Raw genomic sequence first — 6,466 nt, forward strand, 5'->3', positions numbered from 1 at the left:
AAAGTTTCATTCGCTATGATTCCATGGATCTTAGTCATCTAGTGCTGCTATAACAGAAATACCACAAGTGGATGGCTTTAACAAACAGAAATTTACTCTCTCACAGTCTAGGAGGCTAGAAGTCCGAATTCAGGCACCAGCTCCAGGAGAAGACTTTCTCTCTCTGTTGGCTCTAGAAGGTTCTTTTTTTTTTTTTTTAAATAAATTTTATTGTGCTTTAAGTGAAAGTTTACAAATCAAGTCAGTTTGTCACATATAAGCTTATATACACCTTACTACATACTCCCATTTACTTTCCCCCTAATGAGTCAGCCCACTCCCTTCTTTCAGTCTCTCCTTTCGTGACCGTTTTGCCAGTTTCTAACCCTCTCTACCCTCCCATCTCCCCTCCAGACAGGAGATGCCAATACAGCCTCAAGTGTCCACCTGATACAAGTAGCTCACTCTTCATCAGCATCTCTCTCCAGCCCATCGTCCAGTCCCTTCTATATCTGATGAGTAGTCTTCGGGAATGGTTCCTATCCTGGGCCAACAGAAGGTTTGGGGACCATGACCGCCGGAATTCTTCTACTCTAGGAGAAGGTTCTTGTCATCAATTTTCACTGGTCTGGGAGCTTCTCCATGCAGGAATCCTGGGTCCAAAGTATGCGCTCTCCTCCTGGAGCTGCTTTCTTGGTGGTATGAGGTCCCCTGCTTGCTTCTCTCTTTTATATTACAAAACAGATTGAGTTAAGACACAATCCACTCTTGTAGATTGAGGCCTGCGTCTTTAATATAACTGCTGCTAATCCCGCCTCCATCTGTGCCTTCTCTGAGGCTTGAACTCAGGACCTTCAGATTATGAGACTGACGCACTACCTACTGCACTAAGAAGGCATAAAATGTTGCTGAAGATCATTCAAAAACGGCTGCAGCAGTGTATCGACAGGGAACTGCCGGAAACTCAGGCTGGTTTCAGAATAGGACGTGGAACCAGGGATATCATTCCTAATGTCAGATTCATCCTGGCTGAAAGCAGAGAATACCAGAAGGATGTTTACCTGTGTTTCATTGACTATGCAAAGGCATTCAACTGTGTGGATTATAACAAATTATGGATAACATTGTGAAGAATGGGAATTCCCGAACACTTAATTGTGCTCATGAGAAACCTTTACATAGATCAAGAGGCAGTTGTTCAGATAGAACAAGGGGATGCTGATTGGTTTAAAGTCAGGAAAGGTGTGTGTCAGGGTTGTATTCTTTCACCATAGCTATTCAATCTGTATGCTGAGCAAATATTCTGAGAAGCTGGACTACATGAAGAAGAGTGGGGTGTCAGGATTGGAGGAAGACTCATTAACAACCTGCGTTATGCAGTTCACACAACCTCACTTGCTGGAAGAGGACTTGAAGCACTTACTAATGAAGATCAAAGACCACAGCCTTCAATATGGATTGCACCTCAACATAAAGAAAATAAAAATCCTCGCACCTGGACCAATGAGTAACATCATGATAAATGGAGAAAAGATTGAAGTTCTTAAGGATTTCATTTTACTTGGATCTACAATCAACATCCACGGAAGCAGCAGTCAAGAAATCAAAAGACGCATTGTATTGGGCAAATCTGCTGCAAAGGACCTCTTGAAAGTGTTGAAGAGCAAAACCGTCACCTTGAAGACTAAGGTGCGCCTGACCCAAGCCATGGTATTTTCAGTTGCATCATATGCATGTGAAAGCTGGACAATGAATAAGGAAGACTGAAGAAGAATTGACACCTTTGAATTGTGGTGTTGGCAAAGAATATTGAATATACCATGGACTGCCAGAAGAACGAATAAATCTGTCTTGGAAGAAGTACAACAAGAATGCTCCTTCGAAGCACGGATGGTGAGACTGTGTCTTACATACTTTGGACATGTTGTCAGGAGGGATCAGTCTCTGGAGAAAGACATCACGCTTGGCAGAGTACAGGGTCAGCAGAAAAGAGGAAGACCCTCAACGAGGTGGACTGACACAGTGGCTGCAACAATGAGCTCAAGCATAACAACGATTGTAAGGATGGTGCAGGACCGGGCAGTGTTTCGTTCTGTTGTGCATGGGGTTGCTATGAGTTGGAACCGACTCAAGGGCACCTAAGAACAACAACAACAACAATCCTGCTTCATTAACATCGTAGAGGTAGAATTTACAACAATTAGGAAAATCACATCAGATGACAAAATGGTAGACAGTCATACAATACTGGGAACCATGGACTAGCCAAGTCTACACACATTTTTTGGGGGGACACAATTCAATCCATAACACCATGAAGATGAAAAGTCTAAAAAAGGCAAATACAGGAACAGAAAGAAGATTGGTGGTTGCCAGGGGCTTAGGGTGGGAGGAAGGCATTTACTGCAAAGGGGCACAAGGGAACTTTTTGATTGATGGACAAGTTCTATGTCATGATTATGGTGGTGATGACCTGACTGTATACACTGTCAAGACTCATCACATTGTACATTTAAAATAGGTAAATTTTATTGTATGTAAATTATACCTCAATAATGCTGATTCAAGAAAAAAAAAAAAGCTATCCTCAAAGACACCAAAATAAGGAGAATGAAGCAGAATCGTCTGCTGAGAACAATGTAGGAAGGGTGATGGGGTTGTGAGGAGATAGTTCAAGTAATCAAACAGTTATCATGGGAACTTGGAGAATCAGTCTGGTGGAGGAACAAAGTAGATTTCCCTGCTTGAGGTTTCTGATTATGAGTAAAGACAAACCAAGTCAGCTAGATTGATTGATTCTTTCCTAGCAGGTATAGAATAGGTGGGAAGTTGGTTTTAACCAGGGTTCAGATTTTGCCTGGTGTAGTCATATTTTTCATTATTCATTACCTATTACAGTGTGTTTAGTTATCCGCTGTTGTTGCTAGGTATCATTAAGTTGTTCCTCCTCATAGCGACTCTGTGACAACAGAGCAAAATACTGCCTGGTCCTGCACCATCCTCACAATTGTTAGGCTTGTGCTGCTATAACAAAAATACCACAAATGGGTGGCTTTAGCGAACAGAAATTTATTTTCTCAGAGTTTAGGAGGCTACAAGCCCAATTACAGGTGCCGGCTCCAGCGGAAGCCTTTCTTTCTCTTTAGGCTATGAAGAAAGGTCCTTGTCTCTTTAAGCTTCTGCTCCAGGGTGATCTTTATGTGGCTTGGCATTTCTCTTCCTGCATCTGTGCTTCCTCCTCTGCTGCTTCATCTGCTTTATATCTCCAAAGAGACTGATTTAAGATACACCCTACACTAATACTGTCTCATTAACGTAACAAAGAAAATCCATTCCCAAATGGGATTATAACAACAGGTATAGGGGTTAAGATTTACAACACATATTTTGGGGGGACGTGATTCAAACCGTAACACTGTATAACAAATTACCACAAATTTAGAGGCTTTAAACAACACACATTTATTATCTCCCAGTTTCTATGGGCCAGGAGCCTGGGCATGGCTTTACTGGGTCCTCTGCTCAGTGCCTCACAAGGCTATACTCCAAGTGTCCATCTGCAAGCTCTACTGGGGAAAAATTCACTTCCAAACTCATTCAGGTTGTTGGGAGAATTCATTTTCTTGTGCAGAATGACAGGGCCTTGGCTTTTTGCTGGATATCGGCTGGAGGTTGCCCTCAGGTCCTGGAGATCACTCGTAGTTGCTAGAGGCTACCCGTGGTTCCTTGCCAGTTGGGCTTCACCAACATAGCTGCCTACCTCACCAAGTCAGCAAGGAGAGTCTCTAGCTCCGATGTGCTAAGAGAGATTCTTATATAAGGTAAGGTAATCACAGGAGTAACATCCCATCATCTTTGCCATATAACATAGGTTAATCATAAAAAAAGAAAAATAGAAGGATTTAAATGTAAATCCTCCACATTTGCCATATTCTCTTGGTTAGAAGCAAGTCACAGTTTCTGTCCTCACTCCAGGGCTAGGGATTATACAAGACACGATGCAGTGAATTACTTAATATAGCCATTTTAGTCATGCATGGTCTTGTAACTCCCGCACAATGATTGGGTAGAACTATGCAGATAAGGTGCTTGTGACCCACCAAGGGGATTGGACAGATTGCTAACTATGCAGATAAGGTACATGGAATGCTTGGGGAGGCGGGGTGGGACCATGCAAAGAAGGTGTATGGAATTCTACTGAGGGGATTGATCAGTTTATTGGAATGTTTTGAAATAATAGATTTATCTACAGGTTAACTGGCATCATTACTGAATTGAACGTTCCCTTCCATAAACAAAGCACATATTTCCATTTATTTAGGTCTTCTGCATGAAATTTTTTTCTAGTTTTCAGAGAAAACATTTGCACATCTTTTATTATACATATTCCTATGTGCCTTATAATTTTTATTGCTATTAAAAATGGTATCCTTTTGACTATATTTTCTTGCTTGTTATTGGTATCTTAATAAGCATTCAAATAAGAATGTTACTAATTTATGTAGTATAATCTAATATTCAACAATCCTGCTAAACACTCTTATTAGTTTTAATACTCTGCATGTAGATTCTCTTGGATTTTCTGTGTAGAAACCAAATCATATACATATTCCTTTCTATTTCTTAAACCTCATCTTTCTAGTTCCCAGCCCACAGAGCAAAAGTGGCTACAGTGGGCGTGCCGACCCACAGAGCTACGGAGTGAGTGCCTCCAGGCAGGAGGCTTGCTGGCGGAGTGAGGAGCTGAAGAGATTTGTAATACTTGACCGAGCAGGGCAGAAGCCAGGCCCCAGCAGGGGCTGAGGGCCAAGGACGAGGCCTGCCCTCAGGGGACGGAGAGGAGCTGTGCTACACTGAAGAAGGCAGACTTTGCCTAAATGCTTCCTGATCCTGAGTTGTAGCCTGTTGGTCCTGATCCCAAGTTGTAACCTGTTATTTCCCTAGTAAACCCCATAATCATGAGTATTATCTGTGAGCTCCGTGTGGCCATTGCAACGAATTAACAAACCCAGCAGCAGTGATGTCACTAGGGGGATGTGGCAGTTGCAGACTGCACCGGGGTCACTGTCAGAGAAGGTGACACCAAAATGACTATAAAATTTTTGTGTGTGTTTTAGCAGAAATTTATTATTTTTTATAAAAATATTCCTGTAGTTAGTTACAACAACAAATTTTTTGGTAAGCCCAACTTCCATGTATCAGTATGCCTATAAGGCTAAAACTCTATGCTAATTTACTTTTTGAAACTTCTAATGTGCTCTGGTCAGAGCTGTCACTATTATCCAGTTACAACAATGCTTCAAATCCATGGTTCCATCTGCACATGCTACAAGCACGCATTCTTGTTTTTGATGCTGCTGGTGTTTCTATAGTTGCTGATTTTTTTCAAATTTACTGGCGTTTTAGCTACAATATTGTGGTAATTAGCACAAGTTACCACACTGGGTGAGACCAACCCTGGTGATGTCACTGCCCAGCAGAGAAGCAGAGAGGGCAGTGGGAGGGACAGCTGGGGTCAGAACTGGTGAAAAAGAGGTTAGCGAGAGGAGGTATGTCTGGCCTCCACTTACTTCATAGGAATCAACCTTGGCCTGATGATCTTGATTCTCTTTCTCCCTTGCTAAGTTAGACGAGGAGGTCCGATGCCACGTCATCATTTTTACACAAGATAATGGACGCTAGGAGGCGGGTATCATGGGGGCCAATCTAAAGTCTGTCCATCACACCCAGTGACTGCAATGGGGAGAGAGATAGGACAAGGGGTGAGCTTGTTTGCAAGGAGTGACTACGGTGATGAGGTCCGTGGACGCTTTGCTGGGTAAAAAAGGAAGTGATGCCAAGAAGTGACTGGTGGCTGGTGAGAGGGTGGTGGTTTACAGACCTCCTTGAGGCTGGAGAATTTTTACCATGGGAGTGTTGAGCAGAGGGAGCTTTCAGGAGAGGACATGGTGGCTGGAGAATGGGATGTTTGAATTCAGGAGTTCCCAGAGGAGCGGTTTTTAGCCACGGTGAGTTCTGTGGGAGTGGGCAGTTGAGGTGGTGGTCTATTCTTCACACTGTGGTCCCAAATGTCTTCCTAACACGTAAGTCAGATCACGAGTCTCCTTTACTCTTAGCCCTCCAATGATATGCCACCTCACTCAGAGCAAAACCTAAACACCCTCCCATGACCTGCCCCTGCCTCCACCTCTCAGACTTCATCTCCTCTACACTCCGGCCATATTGGCCTCTGGGGCTAGCCATGCTGCTCCCTACCTGGAACGCTCCCCTCTCAGATAGCCTCACAGCTCCGTCCCTCCTATCTTCCCTATGGTTTCCATTCAAACTGCTACCTTGGGCCTTCCCTGCCTGTCCTATATAAAATAGCACCCACTTCCCATCACTCTCTGTCTTCTCACACACACCCCCCCTTATCTTTCTTTACCCTCAAACATTTCATATACGTATTTGTTTAAGTGTTTATTGTCGGTCTCCCCCAATGACAGTG

General features: G+C 43.2%; 1 non-coding gene across 1 annotated transcript; it reads right to left on the reverse strand.

The window, feature by feature from the left end:
• Positions 1-803: 803 nt before the first annotated feature.
• On the reverse strand, positions 804-876 carry TRNAM-CAU (transfer RNA methionine (anticodon CAU)). The gene has a single exon. It is a non-coding gene; the product is annotated as a tRNA-Met (tRNA).
• Positions 877-6,466: the final 5,590 nt, after the last annotated feature.

The sequence above is a fragment of the Elephas maximus genome, chromosome 3 (genome assembly GCF_024166365.1).
Source record: "Elephas maximus indicus isolate mEleMax1 chromosome 3, mEleMax1 primary haplotype, whole genome shotgun sequence".
Classification (NCBI taxonomy): domain Eukaryota; kingdom Metazoa; phylum Chordata; class Mammalia; order Proboscidea; family Elephantidae; genus Elephas; species Elephas maximus.